Genomic DNA, 27,085 nt, shown 5'->3' on the forward strand with positions numbered 1-27,085 from the left:
CCGACCTGATCTCCGAGCTGATCTCCGAGCTGATCGCCGACCTGATCGCCGAGCTGATCTCCGAGCTGATCGCCGAGCTGATCTCCGAGCTGATCGCCGAGCTGATCGCCGAGCTGATCGCCGAGCTGATCGCGACCTGATCGCCGAGCTGATCGCCGAGCTGATCGCAGACCTGATCTCCGAGCTGATCTCCGAGCTGATCGCCGAGCTGATCGCCGAGCTGATCGCCGAGCTGATCGCCGACCTGATCGCCGAGCTGATCGCCGACCTGATCGCCGAGCTGATCGCCGAGTTGATCGCCGACCTGATCGCCGAGCTGATCGCCGACCTGATCGGCGAGTTGATCGCCGACCTGATCGCCGAGCTGATCGCCGAGTTGATCGCCGACCTGATCTCCGAGCTGATCGCCGAGCTGATCGCCGAGCTGATCTCCGAGCTGATCGCCGACCTGATCGCCGAGCTGATCTCCGAGCTGATCGCCGAGCTGATCTCCGAGCTGATCGCCGAGCTGATCGCCGAGCTGATCGCCGACCTGATCGCCGAGCTGATCTCCGAGCTGATCTCCGAGCTGATCGCCGAGCTGATCTCCGAGCTGATCGCCGAGCTGATCGCCGAGCTGATCGCCGACCTGATCTCCGAGCTGATCTCCGAGCTGATCGCCGACCTGATCGCCGAGCTGATCTCCGAGCTGATCGCCGAGCTGATCTCCGAGCTGATCGCCGAGCTGATCGCCGAGCTGATCGCCGAGCTGATCGCGACCTGATCGCCGAGCTGATCGCCGAGCTGATCGCAGACCTGATCTCCGAGCTGATCTCCGAGCTGATCGCCGAGCTGATCGCCGAGCTGATCGCCGACCTGATCGCCGAGCTGATCGCGACCTGATCGCCGAGCTGATCGCCGAGCTGATCGCCGAGCTGATCGCCGACCTGATCGCAGACCTGATCGCCGAGCTGATCGCGACCTGATCGCTGACCTGATCGCCGAGCTGATCGCCGAGCTGATCGCCGAGCTGATCGCAGACCTGATCGCCGAGCTGATCGCGACCTGATCGCCGAGCTGATCGCCGAGCTGATCGCCGACACAAGGCCCATCCCAACTTTCGGCACATCGCTGGCACTTTGCTGGGCTGATGGAAGGCCAAAAACATCGCTGAGAAACAGTTGCTTTTTCCAGGCTTTACAGAAGGAAATGGGCACTACAGACACCATTTTTAAGATCGGAAGAAGGGTGGAGGCAACTGAAAAAAATGAACTCGATTGTTGGGAGTTATTTATAGAGTTATTTACAGATAGATCAACTCAGAATATTAAATTATATATACATTTATTGATATTAGCTTAGTGGATAGGCATTTTTTTGTGAAAAGTACATTTATAATGAGTGAAAACAATTATTGATATTGTTGGGGCCTATTAGACTGACTGGTATACAGTGTTAGACTGGGGTTGGTGTAGAGAGAGTAGAAAGTAGAGAGAGTAGTAGTAGCGAGAATAGAGAGAGAGTAGTTTAATTAAATGAAAGTAATTATTGATAGCGATGGGACCTATGCTTTCTGTGCCATTACTCGTAACTGTTCACAAGCTGGTTTCTGAAAGGATCAATCGAAGAGGTGGCAGAGTAATGCATAGACAGAGACAGAGGAGGTGAGAGTACAGCCAACGAAGGTACTTGGAAAAGCAATCTTACCTCAACTTGTCAGAAAACGCATGTCTTAGGAGGCTGCGCTTCCGGAAGGAGGTCATCGATGAGATTTGCCAGCTAATCAAGGGGGATCTGCAGCCTTCCAGCACCATCAGAACCGTACTGTCCATTGAGGTGAAGGTTACTGCAGCCCTAGCCTTCTACGCATCGGGATCTTTTCAGGCTTCAGCTGGCGGCATCTGTCATATCTCTCAGCACGCCACACACTGCTGCATTCGGCAGGTGACTGAAGCCCTTTACGCTCACAGGGTGGACTTTATAAGCTTCCCGATGACCAGGGAGGCACAGACCGGGAGGGCTTTGGGTTTCTCGAGAATAGCAGACTTCCCCAAGGTGCAGGGAGCAATAGACTGCACATACATTGCCCTGAAAGCCCATTTACAGAACCCGGAGGTGTTTCGTAACAGAAAGGGATTCCACTCCCTAAATGTGAAGCTTGTTGTTGACCACAGCCAAATAATCATGAGAGTAAATGCTACATTTCCAGGCAGCATCCATGATGCGCACATCCTATGTGAGAGTGCTATCCCTGACCTGTTTGTCAATCAGTTAGAAGGTCACGGTTGGATGCTGGGGGATAAGGGACATGGCCTTGCCAGTTGGCTGATGACCTCACTGCATAATCCCATCACTGAAGCAGAGAAACGTTACAATGAAAGCCACATAGTGGCACGCAACATCGTTGAAAAGACAATTGGAGTCCGAAAGCAGTGCTTCAGATGCCTGGACCATTTGGTGGCAGCCTACAGTACCACCCTGACCAGGTCACTGAGTTTACTGTGGTGTGTTGCATGCTGCATAACCTAGCTATAAGGAGAGGACAACTAATGCCAGATGGGACTGCAGGTCCACCTCCAGAAGGAGGGGAGACGGAAGAGCCAGGCGGTGAGGAGCAAGAGGAGGAGGAGGAGGAGGGGCCGGGTGAGGACCTCAGGGAGGACAATCAGCCTGGCAATGTAGCCATGGCCCCACGGCCCCCGCCCCCCAGAAGACCATTACCCCGTGGGAGTTACGCAGCTGCAAAGCTGTTGCGTCAGCAGCTCATAAATGAACACTTTGCCTGAACTTGCATTGGGGACAGTGAAATTTATATTTACAGTTATGGTTAAACAAAAGCTGCATTTGCCTAGAGTTACGTTGAGTTTTGTTTTAGCCTCGCCTGCACTGGCCTTGCCTGTCCATTGTTGTACAACATTTTCATTAATGCTTAACTGAGCTAAAGTTATATTTTGTTATTGTAAGACAATGCACACCAATTGTTAGATTCAAATAAAAGTTTTAATTTTGACAGAACGGTTTTTATTCAACAATCCCCACCCTCCCACCCACCCACCCACCAACACCTCCCCTCCCCCCACAACTATATATGAATTTTAAACATGCCGCCACCCCCCCCCCCCATCGCCCCCACCTGCGGCCACCTCTCCCTCCAGATCCTTTCCCCCCTGCATCCTAGGCCCTCCCGCCTGTTTTGGTCCCCGCAGACCGCTTGCCTGCAGCGGGCAACACTAAGACTTCCTGCCGTGCTAGTGTTGTTGGAGTGGAAGACGAGGGTAGTGGCTTGTCTTCCGAGTCCAGAGAAACTGTATCCTCCGTACTCACTTGCGCGCTCGGGGTGTCACCAGGACGTAACATGACACCTTGGGGTGCAGTGCCATGTCCAGTCAGAGGGTCTAGTAAGAAGGAGAAACTGAGGGAAATCCTTATTAGTCAGGAAATTGTGTTGGGGAAATTGATGGGATTGAAGGCCGATAAATCCCCAGGGCCTGATGGACTGCATCCCAGAGTACTTAAGGAGGTGGCCTTGGAAATAGCGGATGCATTGACAGTCATTTTCCAACATTCCATTGACTCTGGATCAGTTCCTATGGAGTGGAGGGTAGCCAATGTAACCCCACTTTTTAAAAAAGGAGGGAGAGAGAAAACAGGGAATTATAGACCGGTCAGCCTGACATCGGTAGTGGGTAAAATGATGGAATCAATTATTAAGGATGTCATAGCAGCGCATTTGGAAAGAGGTGACATGATAGGTCCAAGTCAGCATGGATTTGTGAAAGGGAAATCATGCTTGACAAATCTTCTGGAATTTTTTGAGGATGTTTCCACTAGAGTGGACAAGGGAGAACCAGTTGATGTGGTGTATTTGGACTTTCAACAAGGTCCCACACAAGAGATTAATGTGCAAAGTTAAAGCACATGGGATTGGGGGTAGTGTGCTGAAGTGGATTGAGAACTGGTTGGCAGACAGGAAGCAAAGAGTAGGAGTAAATGGGTACTTTTCAGAATGGCAGGCAGTGACTAGTGGGGTACCGCAAGGTTCTGTGCTGGGGCCCCAGCTGTTTACATTGTACATTAGAGATTTAGACGAGGGGATTAAATGTAGTATCTCCAAATTTGCGGATGACACTAAATTGGGTAGCAGTGTGAGTTGCGAGGAGGATGCTATGAGGCTTCAGAGTGACTTGGATAGGTTAGGTGAGTGGGCAAATGCAAGGCAGATGAAGTATAATGTGGATAAATGTGAGGTTATCCACTTTGGTGGTAAAAACAGAGAGACAGACTATTATCTGAATGGTGACAGATTAGGAAAAGGGGAGGTGCAACGAGATCTGGGTGTCATGGTACATCAGTTATTGAAGGTTGGCATGCAGGTACAGCAGGCGGTTAAGAAAGCAAATGGCATGTTGGCCTTCATAGCGAGGGTATTGAGTACAGGGGCAGGGAGGTGTTACTTCAGTTGTACAGGGCCTTGGTGAGGCCACACCTGGAGTATTGTGTACAGTTTTGGTCTCCTAACTTGAGGAAGGACATTCTTGCTATTGAGGGAGTGCAGCGAAGATTCACCAGACTGATTCCGGGGTTGGCGGGACTGACATATCAAGAAAGACTGGACTAACTGGGCTTGTATTCACTGGAGTTCAGAAGAATGAGAGGGGATCTCATAGAAACGTTTAAAATTCTGACGGGTTTGGACAGGTTAGATGCAGGAAGAATGTTCCCAATGTTGGGGAAGTCCAGAACCAGGGGTCACAGTCTAAGGATAAGGGGAAAGCCATTTAGGACCGAGATGAGGAGAAACTTCTTCACCCAGAGAGTGGTGAACCTGTGGAATTCTCTACCACAGAAAGTTGTTGAGGCCAATTCATTAAATATATTCAAAAAGGAGTTAGATGTAGTCCTTAATACTAGGGGGATCAAGGGATATGGCGAGAAAGCAGGAATGGGGTACTGAAGTTGCATGTTCAGCCATGAACTCATTGAATGGTGGTGCAGGCTAGAAGGGCCGAATGGCCTACTCCTGCACCTATTTTTTATGTTTCTATGTAACACATGCCAAAGGGCATTTGTTGCAGTGGTCTGTTCGCGAACCCCTTCCAGGGTCTGCCGTGCAACCTCCAATAGCTCGGGTAGCACGGCAGACACCTGCGAAAAGTCTTGCGCGAACTGTGTGAACCCCTGGAGAAGGTCGCGACCTATCGCAACTGTCTCCGTGTAATAGGGACATCAAGCCCTCCAAGTGATCAGCCGGAGGCGATTGCTGACCTCGCTGACCCGGCCTCCGTGGGGTTGGCGTGTGCAAAATGGGGCGCCTCGGCGTTGCCGGCTGCACGCCGCTTGGTCCTGGTGCCTCTTCTGTCTCAATTGGGATGACCGCAGGATCATCCCCCCCAAAAGTGTTGTCCTCCTCCTCCTCTTCAGGCTCAGTAGGCATCTGGTGCTGGTCCTCCTCCTCCTCCTCCTCCTCAACGTTTTGTGTCGGTGAAGGTGTAGGTTGCACCTCGACCAAGGTTTCAGGGTGACCTTAAAAGCAAATGAGAGATTATTAAAGAGCTTAGAGCATAAGGATGTACACATTAACGAGCGACTTTACATATCAATACATTTCTCTACCACAGAAAGCTGCAGCAACTGCTTCTATGCACAAAGGCTACATGCATGACATGACATGACATAATTTGTATATTCCATATTGCATTATATTTACAGGACATCACAATACATTACTCTTTAATATTGTTTGACACATTACTCACGAGATGCATCGCTGGGCTCCGCCAGGCCGCGTGTGGTGACCAAACGAGTTTCGGAGCCTACGAGCATGGTCACATGCTCCTCCAGGTCCGTTAGTGGAGCCAACGGAGCAGGGCTCCCCCCGCCCCCCCCCCCGGTACGCCTCTGCTCTGCCCTGTTGTTCGATATCTTCTTCTGCTAACGAGAAAAGAGCAGCACGTAAGCATAAGCTAATAGACTCGGTCGTATCATGGAGGCCCAACAGTTAAAACGTTACATGCTACAGCATGTACACAAAACATCTCTCTATGGACTTTGATATTAAAGTGGAGTTTATGTAATACATGTATGAATCATTAAATACAATTCCATCCAGGGGATTCAATTTTATACTCACAATTTTCGCAAGTAAAATAAAATGCTACTTGCTCTTGTTGCAGCCACCAGGCTATTTCAATGTTTACGGCATTGGTCTGACCCCTTGCCTCATTAGATGCCGAGGTCACCACGGCAGCAATCTCTACCCATATTTTTCGATATGCATGCGGTGGGGGTTTGCCATGAGCACCCCGAGTTAAGTCCCCCCAGTGTGCAATCACCTCACTGACAAGGGCCTCGTTAGCCTCATCGCTAAAGGGTTTTGCCCTTTTCCTATCTCCCTCCGACGCCTCCACTTGCGATTTATTTATTTCAGCCATGTGTCTCTGTGCCTTTTCAATTGATTCTCTCTCTCTCTCTCTCTTTCTCCTCCAACCTGTACCTTCTGAGCATGTGTGATGACCCCTGAACTCCCAAAACACAGCAAAAAAAATCGGCCCCAAAAAATAACTTGCGCAGAATGCTGTTGCTCGGGAAGCTTTTTTTATTGCTTCCATTTTCGGTGGCGATCATGACATCTCTGGAAAATCACATCGCCCATTCCACATCGCCGTGCTAAGGCCGAGTGGAAAATCACAACAAAAGAAATGGGCGATGCATCAGTGATCAGCAAGGCTGAGATGTTCCACATCGCTGGAACAAGGCTAATGTTTTCCGGCGATGGACCCCAAGTGGAAAGTCTAGCCCGGAAGCAATCATGGGTTAATTACAGCTACAGCCTCAAAATTCTACAGGGCCAATTGTTTAAAGCTGCAAGCATGGGATTTGTACCCACTAATCCACTCAGAACCCTTTTGCACCAGCTTTCAGACTCTCGTGGTTAAAATGAAGGCTTCTGTCGCTCAGAACTTTCAGGGTCCGTAGACTAGCCTGTCCGCTGGTCAGCGAGGATACAGATGCAGAGCTCAATGGAATGGTGATGGCTGGAAATTGCATGTTGCTGCCATTTTTCAGGAAAGCAGCACACACCAAGCAACTGGCCTTCCCCCTCAGAGCACCACAGAAATGGCACACAGGAGGTGACACCCAGCTGCCCAGCAGAAGCTCCAGAGATGCAGCCTGCAGCAGGTTCCTCCCAGGAGCAAGTCGCCATGAGAGGAAGACAATCTCTGTCCAATTAACCTTTTGTACCATGAAAGCAGCCAGTCACCTTTCACGATGCTAGCCCTCATATTGCACCTAGGAGGAGCAGACACCCAGGGAAAACACGCTGTGAAGATGGTGCAGGATGGCGAATGTTTACTGATGGAATTGTTGCAATAAATGAAAAGCTGCACAAATTTCATGCTCAGTTATTCATGGGACTTATAAAGACTTGCATGGTCAGATAGGAACAACGAGGTCTGGGGTGCTGTGAAGTTCTCGGATGTGTACTGCATTAAAGGGATAATTTCACAGAAGTGATCAAATGAGGTATTGACAGTGGTGACTTGAAAAACTATTAAATAGGTAAGAACACTTCAGATGCCCCTTGCAGTCACCACAACAACAACAATAACAATATGCATTTATATAGTGCCTTTAACATAATAAAAACATCCTGAGGTGATCTCTGAGGAATTCTCAGAGTGACAGTCTCATGCTGATCCACTCCAAGTTCCTACATCACAACAATGCTTACATTTGAAAAAGTACTGCATTAGCTGTAAAGCACTTTGGAACATCTTGAGGTCATGAATGATGCTAAATAAATGTAAGTTGTTTCTTCTTTAAAGTAACTGGAGACACCTCCCAGCAATCTCCATGTCTAGGCTTTTTTGGATGGCAAAGTTGTGCAGGACACAGCAGGTTGCAATTATGCATATTGCTGAGTGCCTTCTGATCTAACAAAGCAGCAAAATCCCTATGATTCTCTCCAACATCATTTGGGGAGAGGCATGTGCCTCACTGTAGCACCTCAGCTTTCTTCCCACTCGCAGAGGAGCCATAATCCATTGTAGCAAGGGGTATGCTTTTTCACCCAATAGGCTTGACTATCTTCCTTGAAGAGCTTAGGAAGGGCAGAATTCCTGAGGATGAAGGCATCATGACACGATGTAGAAAATTCTTCGTATAAGGTCATGCACAATCTAGTCAGTCAGAGAGTTGAATTCCTTTCTATTCAGAAAGTTGAAGGGTTTTAACTGTCGGAGCTTGAATTACAATGTGCATCCTATCTATTGCAGAAACATGGCAGAGAGGGGTCATAACACAAATTACATCCCAAGTACTCTGTATTTACACCCCAAATTCACTGGAAAATGTAAGTAAATTTGGGCCTATAACCTTACTGACATTAATTCAGTTGTCATACACTGTCACTAGTTCCTGTGGACCATTTCACCACACCATGTTATCACCCTACATTGTTCAAACAATATTTTTTTTAAATCAATAGAAAGCTCTCTCATGGTTCAGCAAGTTTATCTAGCGAGTACGTGAGTCATAAAGACCAGGAATGCCCCAGGTTCAATCAACAGCCTGTGTTGAGTTAGTGTTCTCAGCTGGGGCAGCAGTAGGGGAGGAATAATCACTGACCCTGGGTTAGCAAGGGGGAAATTGGCAAGATTTTCACTCCTGAGTGCTGTCCAGTGACTCCAGCTGAAAGTATATGCGCGTGGGCCTCAGGTGAAGACAAGATTATGCTCAGCTGTCATGTTCCTCACAGTTAAGCATCCTGCCAAGACTCACGCATAGGTTATGGCTATTGGGTCAGGTACCGAAGGTCGGTCACTGCCCACGGAACCATACCTCAGCAAGAAGCCAAAGCATTCAGGAGGGTAAGGGACTGAAGAAAATTGGCAAAGAAAGTTGATGAGAAAAGGAAAAAAATGTTAACAGAAAGAAACAAAAAAGATATTACAGTTAATTGTGATTCTTTGTATTCATTTTGTTTTTTTTAAAAGGAGCCTTAATTGTGTATTTTAACTATTTATTTATGTTGATTTAACAGTCATTTGCTGTAGTTCCACAAAGAACTACAGACTGTGTTTTGCAGAGTCAAACATTTTATCACATCAAAATCATGTTAACATTTACATGACATTTTGGCAAAACAATTTGGAAACATCAGGTCGTATCCTCTCAACCACAATTTTCTTTCTAAATTCTGTTTTTCATTTGTTAAAGTTGTCAAATATGTGCTGGAATACCCCTGAGACTATAGTTCATTGTCTGACTTGGAAAAAATTGCACAACTCTTAAATATAGCAAACTAGATGGAAATCAAAGTACACGCAACAAAGTTTGAGCTTTTTTCATTGAAGTCCTGCTGCAATGTATTTGGAAAACACTAAACGAACCACACACAGTAATGATTTTGTTCACAGCATGAGCATTGACTACAATTAATTTTGTTCCACTTAATGTGTTATTATATCCTAGAAATCTAGTAAAACTCCATATTTAATGATTTCTTCCCATGAAGTAGTTAATGGTTAAAATAGATTTGCTAGACGTCATATAGTAAATCAGGAATAAAAAGTGTAATTGAAAATCAAGAACATAGTTGGTTTGTTTTTAAGAGGAAGAAGCTCCATTAGAGTCGATACAAATGTAACTTTTGAAACTGTAGATATTGGTTGTTAGTGAGATGGGGATCACAGCAGACTTTTAACCTGCTTTACCATGAAGTGTTAGGCAAGTGCCTGATCTCAGCTGTACAATTGTGGAAAGTCAAAGAAGACAGCAGATTCTTTCTTGCAGGAAGGAAAGGAACATTAGACAAAGAATCATCTTAGGTTGTTCATGAACACATCCTAGCAGCCCTTTATAGGGCAGCACCAGCAAACAACTAGATGCAGAGTCACCTTATTGATCATTAAGGGAAGACCCTAAGGAGCCCAACAGATGGAATAGAGGTAACAAGTAAATAATTTAAAAACAATCACAAATATGCCAAACAGGAAATCCTGGTTTAAGTTTCTGGCTGTGGATCTTTCCTGACGTTGAGATACTTAGGGATAAGAACTTGCATTTATATAGCGCTTTTGATGACCACAGGATGCTTTACAGCCAATTAAGTATTTTTGAAGTGAGGTTACTGGTGTAGGACTTGCAGCAGCCAATTTGCACACTGCATGGTCCCACAAACAGCAATGAGATAATGACCAGATATGTTTTAGTGATGTTGATTGAAGGATAAATATTGGCCTGGACACCAGGCTCTTCCCTGTTCTTCTTTGAAATAGTGCCATGGGATCTTTTACATTCATCTGAGAGGGCAGATGGGACCACGGTTTAACATCTCATCCGAAATACGGCACCTCCAGTAGTGGAGCATTCAGTACTACACTGGAGTGGCAGCTTAGATTTTGTGCGCCAGTCTCTGGAATAGGACTTAAATTCACAACCTTCTGCCTCAGAGGTGAGAGTGTTACCACTGTGCTACAGGTAACACCTAATTATACAATTTAAAAATGCTTCCTGTGTTGTTGCATTGTAAATGAATAAGAATGTTTTTAATTTGAAAACTATGGATTTTCAGCTCGCTTCTGTCTCAGTTAGCGCCCCGAGGGGCGGTAAACGGTGTTTCCAGGCGTTACAACGGGCGGCCAGCTTTTACTGCCCGGCCGGCAAATTCGGCTCATGGTTTGCGGTGGCACAGAAACTGACTGCCCCACCCTCTAGTTTCACTGAGATCATGATGACAATCATCGTGCAATGCTCTGCTAGTACCTTGGATGCAAAATTCAACCCTAACGCCTCATTAAACGCCCGTACCAGGAAACGTCTGAAAAAACAGACATGCTCAGGGTACAGCAGGTAATCTTGGTGGCGTATTTAAATGGAGGAATGAGGATCCTATTGACAGCAATGGTTGTGCACATCATGCTGCGTGAAGCTCCGACTTGAAAGCAGCAGTGTTATCTGCCATTACAGTGTCCTTACAATATCAGTGAGAGAATTTAATGGGGGCATTACTAGTTCCCCAGCCTATCATGCTATTGCCAGACGGCGTCAAGCTAGAAAAAGTGGTCTTGGCCATGTCGACCCATGGATGAGGAGAGGCTGAAGACATCTGGGGAGGAGGGCTTACCCCCACCCCCCCCACGGTTTTACAGGCATTAACGCTCAGACCTCCAACTCTCTGAGGAGCAGTGTGTGAGAAGGCTGCGCTTCCGAAAGGAAGTGCTGACAGAGATGTGCCATCTCCTACAGGCAGACTGATGCCTGGACCGCTCTGGAGGCAGCCTTCAATACTCCCCTCAACAGGTATCCGAATTCAGTGTGGTGGGCTGCATGTTGCACAACTTGGCCATCATAAGGGGTCAGGCACTGCCAGTGGGGATTACAGGCCCACCTCAGGAGGAGGAGGAGGACAAAGAGGAACCTGGCGAGGCCCCCATTGGATAGTCACACCATCCACAGGGGAGGCAGCGTGGAGATGCTGCCGGACCAAGAGTTGCATGGCGTCAGCCCTCCTAAATGGAGGAAACTGAGGGATAGAGCTAATACTGGACACGCTATGTGCCCCCATAAAGGCACATCTCCTGTGAATGTTAGAATGATATGCAAAACACCAATGGCAAAAGATGAATCATAAATTTTACAGCAACAAAATAACAAAAGCTCCCTCCACCAAAAGAAAACTCTACAATATACAACTTTATGTTGCAGGGCGCTGAACAACAATGAAGTCCCTTAAATCAACAAACCTTTTTTAACGCTGCGATTTTCTGCTGCAGCGCAAAAACTTCCTTTTTAACGCCTGATTTTGCACCTCCAATCATGGAACCTTATTTTTAGCTGAATTTTGCGATGAGGATGCAAACTTTTTCCAGGCCTCTTCAGGACCGCCCTGTCGCCATTACCACCTCAAAATCTCAAAAGCCGAAAATCCAGTCCTATCTGTATGTGAGATACATGCTAACAAATTCCCAATGGGAAAGATTAAAGAACAAAAACTAATTCATAAATATAACTTCTCCATTTAACTGCATGATTTTCAGATATGAATTTTCTAGCAAAATGTTCTTATTGCAAAACATTGGCATTTTTGACTAAAACTAAAAGACAGAGGGCAGTGAGATAAAATGATCAAACATCTTACAAAAAATTGATTGCAAACTGCAAAAGAATTATACATAGCTCTATTATGCTGCTACAATTGCCCGGGGCATGTTATGGTCAACAAATTCTGTTTTCCGTTCTTTTCTTCAGCCATGACTATGAAATACAATGCAAAGCATATTGTTATAAATATAGCAACTGATGCTTCCATCATTTTACAATCCCTCATTAAACATTTGTTAGTCTTTTCCAAATAAATGTTGTTTTTAATATGAAATAACCCATGCTCATTTCAAGTTAAGTCTTTCGCTTTCCCCTGCAATTTGCAAGGATTCAGGTCACTCTGGATTCCAGATTTGTATATTGGTTTATCAGAGTCAGTATTCAGATCCTGTTATGTACTTATTTGTTTAGTGTATGCAAGTCAAAATAGCCACCTTTGTGATTTATGCTCATGCTCCTTAAAAGTAGTCTATATAGGTATTGAACCATTTCACTTAGATTTAAGGAGCATTCATAAGACTTCATGACATTTTCGTTTGCATACAGTGATTCAACGGATGCACCAATGCCATGAAAATGCTTATCCTGCCGTCCATTAGACTACTACGTGCATTACAAACTCTGTCCCCACTGGACCAAAATCTCAAGTAGATTACCAAAAACAGATGAGCACACCTCCTCCCATAAGACCACTGGAGGAATCAGATGAATGCACATAACCAGAAGTTCAGATATCCCTCTAACCCAATTTCCAGGCATAAGATGGATACATTGCTATATGTTCTCCTACTAGATTAATAAGTTTCAGATGAAGGCCACAAATTTCTCCCACAAGACTACCAAGAAATAATTGGGTCTTTGCTAACATTAAAACTTAACTGACATTTGGATGTCAAGGAGGAAAGCTTTGCACATGTGTGTCTGCAAGTATGCTTCCCTTGACTAGAGAGTGAGGAGACAGCGGTATTAATCAGTATAACCCGGGCCTGCAGGCTTTGCAACACTCTAAGCAAGCACCATTCCCAAACCATTATATCATCACCCTCAGAACTACGCATATTGTTTTGGTATCTGGAGACTGAGGTGAAGTATATGCAAACTTGTCTTTAGCCTGTCCAAAAACATCTACAAATAAATATCAGAGCATTGCAGATAAGCAAAATAGACTTGAAACATACAGATAAAAAACACAAGGAAAGAAGCATTTCCTAGTCATGAATATATTTATCAAATCTTAATGGTTATTTTTTTATGCTACTTCTCAGAAGAAGTGTTATTTTTTCTGTGGAATTTATTGTTTGCTGTCCCCTGACATTACACAAGTAGTATTGATTAACAGCTGCTAAATGATTTAATAATTGGTATTTGTAAGTCAGTAGCGTTAGAATCAATCCTTGTTTAATATCTGCACGCTAAATATGTTAAAGCAATCAAATGAAGTGCATCTTGCTGCACAAAAAAAACATTTTCATTGCATATGTTTTTTCAACTAAGAAATAATGTTCCACCTAGACTCAGTAAACATAAATTTTATACACTGAGCAATAAGCCGGAACAAAAATCTTGCTACGGTGGTTATATTTTATCTCAATGCAAAGGATCGTAAATCTGTAACAATGACTTTTTTGAAATGAGACTCTATGGGGAAGGACATTCAAATGCCTGCTTCTCGCCTGAAAAACGGATAACTGGCAGAGGAAAATCTGGTGGGCACCTTGGAAACCCATTTGTTTGCCTGATTCAATTTTAAAGCAGGCCTTTAAAAGGGCTCCCAGCACATCTGCCCAAAACAGGCAGGAGGCTGTTTAAATAAACAAATCGGCATCCTAAGTCTATTATAAGATCCCAATTGCAATTTTAACATCCAAATGGGCACATGCTAGTTCCAGTTGCATATGTTTAATGGTACCGCTGGAAGCTGTTCAGCAAAAGGTAAGTTTTTGTTCTTTTTTACGAATTTTTGGCCCGCTGCTGGCCCGCTCTCGCCATAATGTCCCGGGATCCGTTCATGCCCCCAATAAAGGCCCTGCTTGCCGTCTGGCTCTGTACATAAGCCAGCCAATTATCCACAGTCCAAATCTGGCAAAATGTAGTAGAGCGCCCGATTGGTGCCCGGAACTTGCAGGCAAAATTCAAATGAGGCTCGAAACTGAATATGGTTTGAGCCCTGAGACTGCGGCCTTGGGCGGGTACTTCACATGCACTGCTGACTTTGTGCTCAATGTGGGCCAAAGTTAACAATCTCCCATGGCGTAGATTTTAACTTACACCGCGGAGGCGTAAAGATAGCGGTAGCGTATCAGGCATCCATTATATACCCCATTGGATTATCCTTTCCACTAACTTCAATGAAAGGAAAATCCGTCAGGGTGTAGACTGTGGATCCGCTACGGCTAGCTTTCTGCCCCACGGTGAAAGTTAAGATTCAGCCTGAGAGATTTATACTCCTGTATGGGGATAGATGTAATGAGATTGTCTTCAAGATGGAGTCATAGATGCACTTAAGGGGAAGCTAGTTAAACAAATGAGGGAGAAAGGAAATAGAATAGAAGGTTATAGTGATAGAATCATAGAATGGTTACAGCACAGAAGGTCATTCAGCCAGTCAAGCCCATGCCGGCTCTCTGCAAGAGCACTTCAGCTAGTCCCACTCCCCCGCCCTTTCCCCTTAGCCCTGCAATAATTTTTTTTTCAGGTATTTACCCAATTCCCATTTGAAAGTCACGATTGAGTCTGCCTCCACCACCCTTTCAGGCAGTGCATTCCAGAATCCAACCAATCGCTGCATAAAAACGTTTTTCCTCATTTTGGCTTTTTGTTCTTCTGCCAATCACCTTAAATCTGTGTCCTTTGGTTCTCGACCCTTCCGCCAATGGGAACAGTTTCTCTCTATCTACGCTGTCTCAACGGCTCATGATTTTGAACACCTCTATCAAATCTCCTCTCAACCTTCTCTGCTCTAAGGAAAACAGCCCCAGCTTCTCCAGTCTATCCATGTAACTGATGTCCTTCATACATGGAACCATCCTCGTAAATCTTTTCTGCATCCTCTCTAAGACCTTCACATCCTTCCTAAAGTGCGGTGCACATAAATGGACAAGATACTCCAGTAGAGGCCGAACCAGTGTTTTATAAAGGTTCATCATAATTTTCTTGCTTTTGTACTCTAAGGGATGAAAATTCCGCAACCTTGCGCCGGGTTTTTCAGTGGTTTTTCGCTGTTTTCGTCGGAAAACGGTGCGGCGGGAAATTCCCTGAAGTCTTGTGCCGGCGGTTTTGAAATACCGCTGGGGAGCGGACTGCTGGCGTGCAAGACTGGAAAAAGCGCTTTCGCCAGATATTTGGCTCAGCCGTGACCCGTAGATAGGACCAAAAAAAACGCTGGGGAAAAACCTGCATTGCAGCCCTTGGAACTGCAGTATTTATGAAGACCTGAAAAAAACATAAGTTAGAGTTTTTATTTTTAAATTCTTTTGCAGTGATTCACAAGAAAAGGGTCTTGTGAATGTTTCGTGATTTTTTATTTTTTGTTTTTTGGAAAAAGACATTTTATGTTTTCCCCCTCCCTAGGCCCAACTCGCAGCGGTATTGGCCTCAGAGAAAAGTTGCAGAAAATTTGCGGTTTGTGCCGTGAATCCTTGTGCAACATCGATTTTTCCTGCTGGCCGCATTTTTTTCCTCGAATATTCAGCCTCAAAATCATCGAGGAGTCATAACGGTATTTTTGGCGGGAAAAAAACGGTATGTACCAAAACCGAATTTCTAGCCCTATGACTCTAGTTATGAAGCCCAGGATGCCGTATGCTTTTTTAACTGCATTCTCAACCTGCCCTGGCACTTTCAACAATTTGTGCACATATAACCCCAGGTCTCTCTGTTCATGCACCCCCTTTTGGATTGTACCCTTTATTCAAAATTTCCTCTCCTCATTCTTTCTACCAAAATGTTTCACTTCACACCTTTCCTTTCTGCATTAAATTTCATCTGCCACATGTCTGTCCATTTCACCAGCCTGTCTATGTCTTCTTCAAGTCACAGAGTGAGATGAAGAAGAATGGGAGGAGGCTCATGTGGATTATAAACACCAGCACAGCCCAGTTGGGCCGAATGGTCTGTTTCTGTGCTGTACATTCTATAAAATTCTACTGTCCTTTAGAATTACCTACTCGCAGAGCAATTTCTCCAAAGACAGTGAACCCAGCAGCGGCAGCATTATCAGTGCATTCCTATCAGCTATTGCTGTCAATTGTCGCTCTGCTCCCCCCTTCTACTGCTGTGATATTTAAATGGTTACATTCCCTCTCAACTCCTGACTTCAGTCCAACTTCCTGCTGCTGATTTAAATCAGAGGCATAGCAGCAGGATAGATATAAGGAGAGGAGCTTTAGAGTTGTAATGAGAAGTCATTACAGAGAGCTGCCCTTTAAATATCACAATGCTAGAATAGCAACAGGTGATAGGAATGCATTGGTTGTAATTAGAAACAGCAAAGATAAAAATGTATTTGTGGATCCAGCTAATATTAAGCTGAGGATTTTGATGGATGCAGACTTGGTAGCCCTGATTTTAATTCCCCATGCCCAACAAGAGTGGGACATGTTGGGGGTTAAAATGGCGGCAATGCAATACTCACTGCCTTCGTGCCAACTTTGAATCTTTTGCCATTTTGAGAGGCACATTTCGGGCAGCATGTCAGGTCTTTGCCCCAGACAACTATGGACTAACTGAAATATAAAAATCGGGCCCTGGTGATGTAATTCAGACCATGATGGATTTTAATGCACAATCACCTGTTCGGTGACTGATGCCGGTCTCGCTAGCAGCACTGGGTGCCAAGGAACATTCGGTCCTGAAGAGGGCCAAGAAGGTTACATAAGAACATAAGAAATAGGAACAGGAGTAGGCCATACGACTCCTCGAGCCTGCTCCCCCATTCAACAAGATCATGGCTGATCTGATCATGGACTCAGCTCCACTTCCCTGTCCGTTCCCCATAACCTCTTATCCCCTTATCGTTTAAGAAACTGTCTATTTCTGTCTTAAATTTATTCAATGTCCCAGCTTCCACAGCTCTCTGAGGCAGCGAATTCCACACAAAGAAATTTATCCTCATCTCAGTTTTAATTAGGCAGCCCCTTATTCTAAGATCATGCCCTCTAGTTCTAGTCTCACCCATCAGTGGAAACATCCTCTCTGCATCCACCTTGTCAAGCCCCCTCATAATCTTATATGTTTCGATAAGATCACCTCTCATTCTTCTAAATTCCAATGAGTAGAGGCCCAACCTCTACTGTGGTATTTTGCCGTTTTCGTAAGGTTGGTTAATCTTAATATTTTTATGGCTTCCTTACAGGCTTACAGGAGCAAGAGTGCTCTTCCAGGCCCCACAAGGAAGCTTAGGTGCCTCTCCTGGCCCAGGCTGCCCCTGACCACGATTACATTCAGAACCTCCCTGACGCACTTACTTGGCAGTTGGAGACGGCGCCTGTGGGTCACCAGTGGCAGCCTCCTGCTGTGCTCAGCCCGCTACCGCACACTGGCCTCCATGTCATTCCTGCCGGATTCGTTCGGGAGTCACTCCTTTTGTATGACAAAGATGCCCCGGAATTAAAATGGCCTCGGCCTTATGCCAGTGAGTCAGGGGGAACCGACCATTCGATGCTCGGCCCAGGTTAAAATTGGGGCTGGTGTTTCAGCTCTGTGTCATGTTTCATTTATGTAACATTTCTGGTGCCGGAGGTAGATACACTAGCAGCAACACTGAGATATAAATGAGGTTCTGCTAATGCCTACAGCACCACGAACACCCACTTCAGGAGCTCTTTTTCCCTGCAAGCACTAGAGACAAACATAACAGCCACACCAGTGAATATCATAGGCTGCCATTGGTTAATAGCTCACCACCACCTTCTCAAGGGCAACTAGATTTGGGCAATAAATGCTGGCCTTGTCAGTGATGCCCACATCTTGAGAATGAATGAAAAGAAACGTGCTATGCCTGAATTTATCTATCTGGTAGCACAGACTAGTGATTCATTAACTAGTGACTAAAATTGTAAAATCACAAGGTGACAGGATACGCCAGAGTCTGGTAGGCAGGTTAAGTGTCTGTGACACCTTCAGATGCAGGCCATCACTGAAGAAACAAAAGTTGAATCAGTTTTTAAACTGAGCACAATCAGACTTGCGTGTGCAGTATAACTCAGTGAGAGCAGGACCCACCTGAGGAGTTTGCTTCATGCCAGCTCTGATTTCAACATTTATCAATACAGCCATGTTAAACTGTTCCTTTCCCAGCTTCTAATTTCCTTATTGCAACACTTTTAGGTTTGAACCAGAGAAGCTATTACCAGTCCACTCAAATGGAAAGTTTTGCAGTCAGCATATATTTCAATAACTCTAATAAAGCACTGAAAATAAAATGAGAAAAAAGCAACAAAGATCACAGATACATATTTGCCTATTATACCTACATTTTGCCAGTTACATTTGTGATAAGTAAAATAAGAAAATCACTTTAATTACATGAACAGCAATGCACGGAAATGCTCATTCTATCTATCAAATAGCATTGAAACTGTCCAACCAGGGGTGAAACGATGAAACTCTGCAATGTTTTTCTGCACTTTATTTAACGTGAATTTTATCTTCCATGAATAAAAAAAAGAAAGCTCCAAAAGAAAGGCTAGAAAAACAGCAAAAGTCATAAAAGAAATATTCAATGAAAACCAGAAACGCTAAGCATGCTGCAACTACCAAATGCCACCTAATGCTTTGCACAGTCCCATCACAAACTAAAATAATCAAACATTTGATTGTGCATGCAGCACACTATATGCCAATAGATAGGAAAAGAAAACACAGAAGGCATCAAGATTTCAGTGTGAAGCTAGCAATTTCACATAGTAAGCTGGATTATGGCAACAACTGAGCCATAAATTGAAAACAGAGAGGTCATTTTCTGATTTCACAATTCTGGTAAGAGGCTTAACTGCTGGAAGTGCAAAGTTGGATTGTTTATTATTCATTCCAGGATGTGGACATCGCTAGCAAGGCCAGCATTTATTGCCCATCCCTAATTGTCCTTGAGAAGGTGGAGGTGAGCTGCCTTCTTGAACCGCTGCAGTCCGTGTGGTGAAGGTACTCCCACAGCGCTGTTAGGGAGGGAGTTCCAGGATTTTGACCCAGCAATGATGAAGGAATGCCAATATATTTCCAAGTCAGGATTGTGTATAACTTAGAGGGGAACTTAGAGGTGATGGTGTTCCCATGCGCCTGCTGCCCTTGTCCTTCTAGGTGGTAGCGGTCAGAGGTTTGGGAAGTGCTGCTGAAGAAATCATGGCGAATTGCTGCAGTGCATCTTATAGATATAGAATTATCCCTCAGGATTCTAATATTTGATTTCAACTAACCTGGGGTAGACCATTTTCCCTATGGGCAAATTTACAAAAACAAACTGATTTAACAACTTGGAAATAACATCTAAGGTATCACTAAATCTAAGAGTCTGTTGCTTCATTTTTAGCATTTTGTTGTATTTATTCCCCTGTGGCCTGTTACAGTACTTCCTAATTATAATGACTAACACTTTATCAATACCAAAGGTGTTCTCTACTTTTCCTTTTCAGGATTAATTATGTCTGGTTAACGTTCAAGTAACAGTTTTTTATGAGCAAAGACAAAATTTGGATGAGGTGTTTAAAAAGTAGTACATGTTGAATACAAGAAGGTATAAGATAGGTTTACAATGCATGTGTGTAAACACACAAAGCGTGGCACATAAGATTTGTGAGCTGCAGCCTCAAATAGCCAAATGGGAATATGATGTTGTGGCGATAACAGAGACCTAGCTCAAAAAAGGGCAGGATTGGGTACTAAATATTCCTGGATATAAGGTGTTCAGGAAAGATAGGGAAGAAAGAAAAGAGGTGGGTTGGCAGTATTGATTAAGGAGAAAAATATAGTGCTGGAGAGAAAGATGTCCTGGAGGGATTAAGGACAGAATCTATTTGGTTAGAGTTGAGAAACAATAGAGATGCCATTACACTACTAGGTGTATTCTATAGGCCACAAACTAGTGGGAAAGATATAGAGGAGCAAATTTGCAGGGAAATTACAGAGAGGTGCAAGAACTAGAGAGAAGTGATAATGGGCGACTTCAATTATCCTAATATAGACTGGGATAGTAATCATGAAAAGGGCAGAGTGGGAGGAATTTCTGAAGTATGTTCAGGAGAACTTTCTTGATCAGTATGTTTCTGGCCCAACGAGTAAGGAGGCATTGCTGGATCTGGTTCTGGTTCTGGGGAATGAGGTGGGTCAAATGCAGCAAGTGTCAGTAGGGGAACATTTAGGGAATAGTGATCACAGTATCATAAGGTTTAGATTAGCTATGGAAAAGGACAAGGAGCAATCAACAGTAAAAATATTTAATTGGAAGAGGGCCAATTTCAATGGGTTGAGAACGGATCTGGCTTGGGTAAATTGGAATCAAAGATTATCAGGTAAAACTGTAACTGAACAATGGGCTACCTTTAAAGAGGAGATGGTTCAGGTACAGTTGATGTATGGTCCCATGAGGGGAAAAGGTAGGGCAACCAAAGCCAGATCTTTCTGGATGGCAAAAAAGATAGAGGGTAAGATGAAGTAGAAAAAGGGAGCGTATGACAAATGTTCAGTTGAGAATACAAGTTAGAACTAGATTGACTCATTGAATCATAGAATGGTTACAGAATGGAAGAAGGCCATTCGGCCCATTGAACCCATGGTGGCTCTCTGCAAGAGCACCTCAGCTAATCCCATCCCCCCGCCCTTTCCTCGTAGCCCTGCAAATTATTTTCTTTGTTGAATGTCTCGCAGAAAAAAGCAGAGCAGGCTCGAGGGGCCATATGGCTATTCCTGTCATCCAGGGTCAATTGTCACCTTCAAGAAGCTGGAGAAGACCGATTGAAGGTTATAGTCAGCAGCTATCCAATGAAGGTAGGATTTTTTGGTGTCCATTGCTTCTTAGTATTACTATTTGGCATCTCGTTCTACTCTCTGAAGTGCCTTGGTGGCATTAACGATGTGAAGAGTGCGTTACGCACGTTATCTTGTGCGAATCCTGTAGCTAAACCAAGAAGGTGGTTCCCCCCAAAAATAATTCTCAATTCCTATTGAAAATGAAAGTTCTTTAAACGTGAAGGGTTAACACGGTGCTGAATGGTTGTGACTTCCAACACCTGTGATTGGAAGAAGATCCAAACATTTCTTGGCAAACCATGTGGTAATGAGAGTTTGGGAGCTAAGTACTTCCAAAATAAAGCCAATTATATCCCAAGTTAATTACTGTGCCATTAATATGCAGCCTTTCTGTTTGTTAAACTGTTATTTAGACCCACTTAAGCATCAGTAGTTAGTGATTATTCAACAGGGGTCACATTCTGTGTTTTGGTGCCACCCATAATTATCAATGTGTAATGTTCTTATTTTATTTTGCCGTGATATATAAATGGCGTGAGTCACACAACTCCGATTGCCAACTCTTGGACTAATTCCTGAAGCTTTCATCACGTGACCTCCTGGCTCCAACTGCCTTTTTTCCCATTTCTAATAATTTAATAAATAAACAAAAGTGGTCAAACACTGTTTTCTTTAATGCCCCATTGATTTTTCTCCCGGGTTTGGTCACAACAGCATCCAGGGGATTAAATTCCTGGAGATGCCAGGACATCCTGCAGAGTTGGAAACCCAACACACAACTCTGCTTATCAGTGCATGATTGCATTAGGATGCCAGTTTGGTCTTGTCTTGTTTCCCTCACTCAATTCTTCACCCCCAACCACTTCCCTACTTATATTTTTTTGTACCCCCCCCCACCCCACCCCCCCAACTCAGTAACTATTCCTTGACGTGGCCTGGGACTTTGAAAGTGCCGCTGATTCTTTAGTGACTGAATAAGCCAAATCTAGTCTTTACTGATGGGGATTTAGTTATTGGAACTTTGGGGATCACATGACAGAATTTCATCCACTGTAACTTTCAGAAGGGAATTGGATATATACTTGAAAAGGAATAATTTGTAGTGCTATGGGGAAAGAGCAGGAGAGTGGGTCCAATTGGATAGCTCATTCAAAGAGCTGGCACAGGCACGATGGACAGAATGGCTTCCTTCTGTGCTTTATGATTGTATGACTTGTCACAGAGTCAACACCTTCTGGATCATGCTTTATGATTGTATGACTTGTCACAGAGTCAACACCCTCTGGAGCAAATGTTTGCAACATGTGGTGAGGGTGAGGTCACTACAGTTCTTTAAAGGGGAACGTGACACGTTCCTGAGAGGACATTGCCAGTTACAGGGGGTTAGTGGTTAGGTTAGATTGTGATGTGATGAGAACAAGTGATCTCCCAGAGCCTCAGGGAATTGAGAGCAATTGGCCAGCGCTTTTTCCTGAATTGGCCAAGTTTCATTGTCTGTTCCAAGAGAGAGGTGGGATGTGGGGTTATAATGTCTACTGGATGGTGGAAGCTTGATGGGCCTGATAGTCTTCATCCACTGATAGTTTTTTTTTGTATAAGAACTTAAGAACATAAGAACATAAGAAATAGTAGCAGGAGTAGGCCATTTGGCCCCTCGAGCCTGCTCTGCCATTCAATAAGGTCATGGATGATCTGATCATGGACTCAGCTCCACTTTCCTGCCCACTCCCCATAACCCTTTGCTCCCTTATCGCTCAAAAATCTGTCTATCTCCGCCTTAAATATATTCAATGACCCAGCCTCCACGACTTTCTGGGGTAGAGAATTCCATAGATTTATAACCCTCTGAAAGAAGAAATTTCTCATCTCAGTTTTAAATGGGCAGCCTCTTATTCTAAGACTATGGGGCTAGATTTTCCATTATTTTTGCATGCATAATGCCCACTTAACATCTATTTTAATGCTGAAATGAGGTGTATGGCCCAGATATCACCCATTTAGCCATGGAAACTGACAGCCATTTCTCGGTCACTTATCGCTGAGCGTTACTTTCCCCATGTGCGAAACGCCGAGAAAAAATAATACCGCCCGCCCACTTTTTTGAGGCGGAATCATCAGAATGGGTGATCCCAATGTCCATAATATCGGCCAGTGTTACTTTCGGCACGTAATTAACGGCAAGATTTAATAATACCGACCGCTGCTCACTGTTTTTTGTCGTAAAGATCACATTTGCCGAAACTAACACCCAGTATATAGCCCAGCCTTACTTTCGGCACCTCGCACACATCTCACCCACAATATCGCTTGCCGAAAAAAATGCTGGGAAAAAGTTGAACTAACCGGAACTGCTCACAACGGTATGGACACCATGTTCTAAATTGCATTTCGCATCTTTTAAAAGGCCGCTCTACTTCAACCTCGGGTGAGTTCGGATGTACTCTGGAGGTCTTTGGAGGTGATGTGAACATCTGATCATATCATACTGTGGACGATTGGAAATTACTAGGTGTCTTAGTGGGGACATTCATTCTTTGTGAGAAATCGGTGGAAAACAGATAGAAGGGATTCCATTCCCTGAATGTACAACTCGTTGTCGACCAGCAGCAAATTACTATGGCAATGAATGCTAAATTTACGGGCAGCATCCATGATGCTCACATCTTGCGTGAGAGCACTGTATCTGACTTGTTTACCAATCAGCCACAAGGTCAATGCTGGATGCTTGGTGACAAAGGATATGACCTCGCCACCTGGCTGATGACCTCCCCTGCGTGACAACCACAGCGAAGCAGAGAAGCGATACAACGAGAGCCACAGAGCCACACAATATACATAGATGACCTGGAAGAGGGGACAGAGTGTAGTGTAACAAAATTTGCAGATGACACAAAGATTAGTGGGAAAGCGGGTTGTGTAGAGGACACAGAGAGGCTGCAAAGAGATTTAGATAGGTTAAGCGAATGGGCTCAGGTTTGGCAGATGGAATACAATGTCGGAAAGTGTGAGGTCATCCACCTTGGGAAAAAACAAAAAAAGGGAATACTATTTGAATGGGGAGAAATTGCAACATGCTGCGGTGCAGAGGGACCTGGGGGTCCTTGTGCATGAATCCCAAAAAGTTAGTTTGCAGGTGCAGCAGGTAATCAGGAAGGCGAATGGAATGTTGGCCTTCATTGCGAGAGGGATGGAGTACAAAAGCAGGGAGGTCCTTCTGCAACTGTATAGGGTATTGGTGAGGCCGCACCTGGAGTACTGCGTGCAGTTTTGGCCGCCTTACTTAAGGAAGGATATACTGGCTTTGGAGGGGGTACAGAGACGATTCACTAGGTTGATTCTGGAGATGAGGGGGTTACCTTATGATGATAGATTGAGTAGACTGGGTCTTTACTCGTTGGAGTTCAGAAGGATGAGGGGTGATCTTATAGAAACATTTAAAATAATGAAAGGGATAGACAAGATAGAGTCAGAGAGGTTGTTTCCACTAGTCAGGGAGACTAGAACTAGGGGACACAGCCTCAAAATACGGGGGAGCCAATTTAAAACCGAGTTGAGAAGGAATTTCTTCTCCCAGAGGGTTGTGAATCTGTGGAATTCTCTGCCCAAGGAAGCAGTTGAGGCTAGCTCATAGAATGTATTCAAGTCAAAGATAGATAGATTTTTAACCAATAAGGGAATTAAGGGTTATGGGGAGCAGGCGGGTAAGTGGAGCTGAGAGTCCACGGTCAGATCAGCCATGATCTTGTTGAATGGCGGAGCAGGCTCGAGGGGCTAGATGGCCTACTCCTGTTCCTAATTCTTATGTTCTTGTGTTCTTATGTTCATACGCAATATTGTCGAGAAAAGCATTGGAGTGCTTAAGCAGCGCTTTAGATGCCTGGACCACTCAGGAGGCGAGCTCCAGTACCACCCTGAGCAGGTAGCTCAATTCGTGGTGGTGTTCTGCATGCTGCACAACTTGGCTTGGTTATCAGGAGGGGACAAGAATTGCCAGAAGGGTCTGACGGTCCACCTCAGGAGAGAGAGGAATAGGAGGACGAGGAGGTGGACGCTGACATCAGACCAGACAATCAGGCTGATGCTGAAGCCATGCCCCAGTCTTCCTGTAGACCGCAGGAAAGGGCCCGTGGTGGCATCTTAGCTGCAAGACTCTTACGTAAGCAGCTCATAAATGAGCATTTTGCTGGAAAGAACGTTGGTGGTATTTACAAAGCTGACACACTGCTGTTTGTGCAACTCATACATCAATAGTGGGCATCACTTTGGTGAAGGTTAAAGTTTAAGTTGATTCAACTTAAGTGTAATTATACCCTTTCATGTTAAGGAATCACCAGTGTGTAACGGTGCAGCTATCTGAGCCAATGCGCAACAAGGTTATGTTAAATAAAAAAACATTTAATCCGACCATTTGTCTGAAATCACAAGTATATCTGTAAAAACCACCTCACCCCCCGGCCCAGCCCACAACAAATTTATCATATTTAGATCATTACAATGGTCCCCATTTCCCACAATACAGAGCACAAATGCAAACAAACAAGGTAGCCCCCTTGCTCCTTGCCCCAACTCTCCCACCAAAATACCGGCAGCAACCTAAAAATATGCCCAGACAACACCTGCGGCTATGCACCTCACTTTCCTTCCCCCTCACCCCCGTTTCTCCTCCCCACCTCTACCCCTTCCCCTTCCCCTCCTGACTCCAAGCCGCTTGGCCGAGGGGCTCCTCAGGCGATGCTTCATTGGGGGGGATGACGGCAGAACCGCTGCTTGGATGGATATGGGAGAGGACGGTCCCGAGGTGGGAACGTGCTCCGAGCCAGAAACAAGATGTTGCTCCTGGCTCTCATGTGTCGTCGGCAATGGGGGTGCGGCACCTTGGGGTGCAGTGCCGTGCTCCGGGACCACTGGGAGCCCTCTACCACCAGTGTTTCTGGCTAACAGCTCAAGGGCTTCCTCCATCCCTTCCATGTTATGTATTATTTTGTTGGATAAAAACTCGGTGCCAACTATGTTCTTGGTGTTTAGTAGGCTTTTTGCTGCTGGCGAAACTCCCTCGGGCATGCCACAACAGCCAAACAAGCACACACCACAGCTACACACGCTTTCAGTGCCTCTGAGTTCCCTCTCTCTCTCCGTCTCCTCTTCTGCGCATGTCATGATGACCCCAACCTCCTGAATCGCGGGAATCGAGCGTTGCCATGCCGTTGCAGAAGGTCAGAGAGATTTAACGCTAACGCCCATTTCAGATCGCTCACAGTAACGCCCAATTTTTAAAAGGAGACTACGGGCCTTGAAAATAGGCGACAAGCCGACGATTTGAAAACCCATTTTTACTGCCCGCACTGGAAATTACGCCAATTTTTGGGCGATCTGCACAAAAGTGTAAAATCTAGCCCCATGTCCCCTAATTTTAGTTTCCCCTATGAGTGGAAATATCCTCTCTGCATCCACCTTGTTGAGCCCCCTCATCATCTTATAAGTTTCAAGAAGATCAACTCTCATTCTTCTGAACTCCGATGTGTACAGGCCCAATCTACTCAACCTATTCTCATAAGTCAACCCCCTCATCTCCGGAATCAACCTAGTGAACTTTCTCTGAACAGCCTCCAAAGCAAGTGTATCCTTCCTTAAATACGGAGACCAAAACTGTACACAGTACTCCAGGTGTGGCCTCACCTATACCCTGTACAGTTGTAGCAGGACTTCTCTGCTTTTATACTCTATCCCCCTTTCAATAAAGGCCAACATTCCATTTGCCTTCCTGATTAATTGCTGTACCTGCATACTTACTTTTTGTGTTTCATGTACAAGGACCCCCAGGTCTCTCTGTACTGCAGCACGTTACAATATTTCTCCATTTAAATTATAATTTGCTTTTCTATTATTTATGCCAAAGTGGATAACCTCACATTTTCCCACATTATACACCATCTGCCAAAATTTTGCCCACTCACTTAGCCTGGCTATATCCCTTTGTCCTCCTCACAATTTGCTCTCCCACCCATGTTTGTATCATCAGCAAACTTGGCTACATTACACT

This window comes from Pristiophorus japonicus, chromosome 4, assembly GCF_044704955.1.
Source record: "Pristiophorus japonicus isolate sPriJap1 chromosome 4, sPriJap1.hap1, whole genome shotgun sequence".
In the NCBI taxonomy this organism is placed as follows: Eukaryota; Metazoa; Chordata; class Chondrichthyes; family Pristiophoridae; genus Pristiophorus; species Pristiophorus japonicus.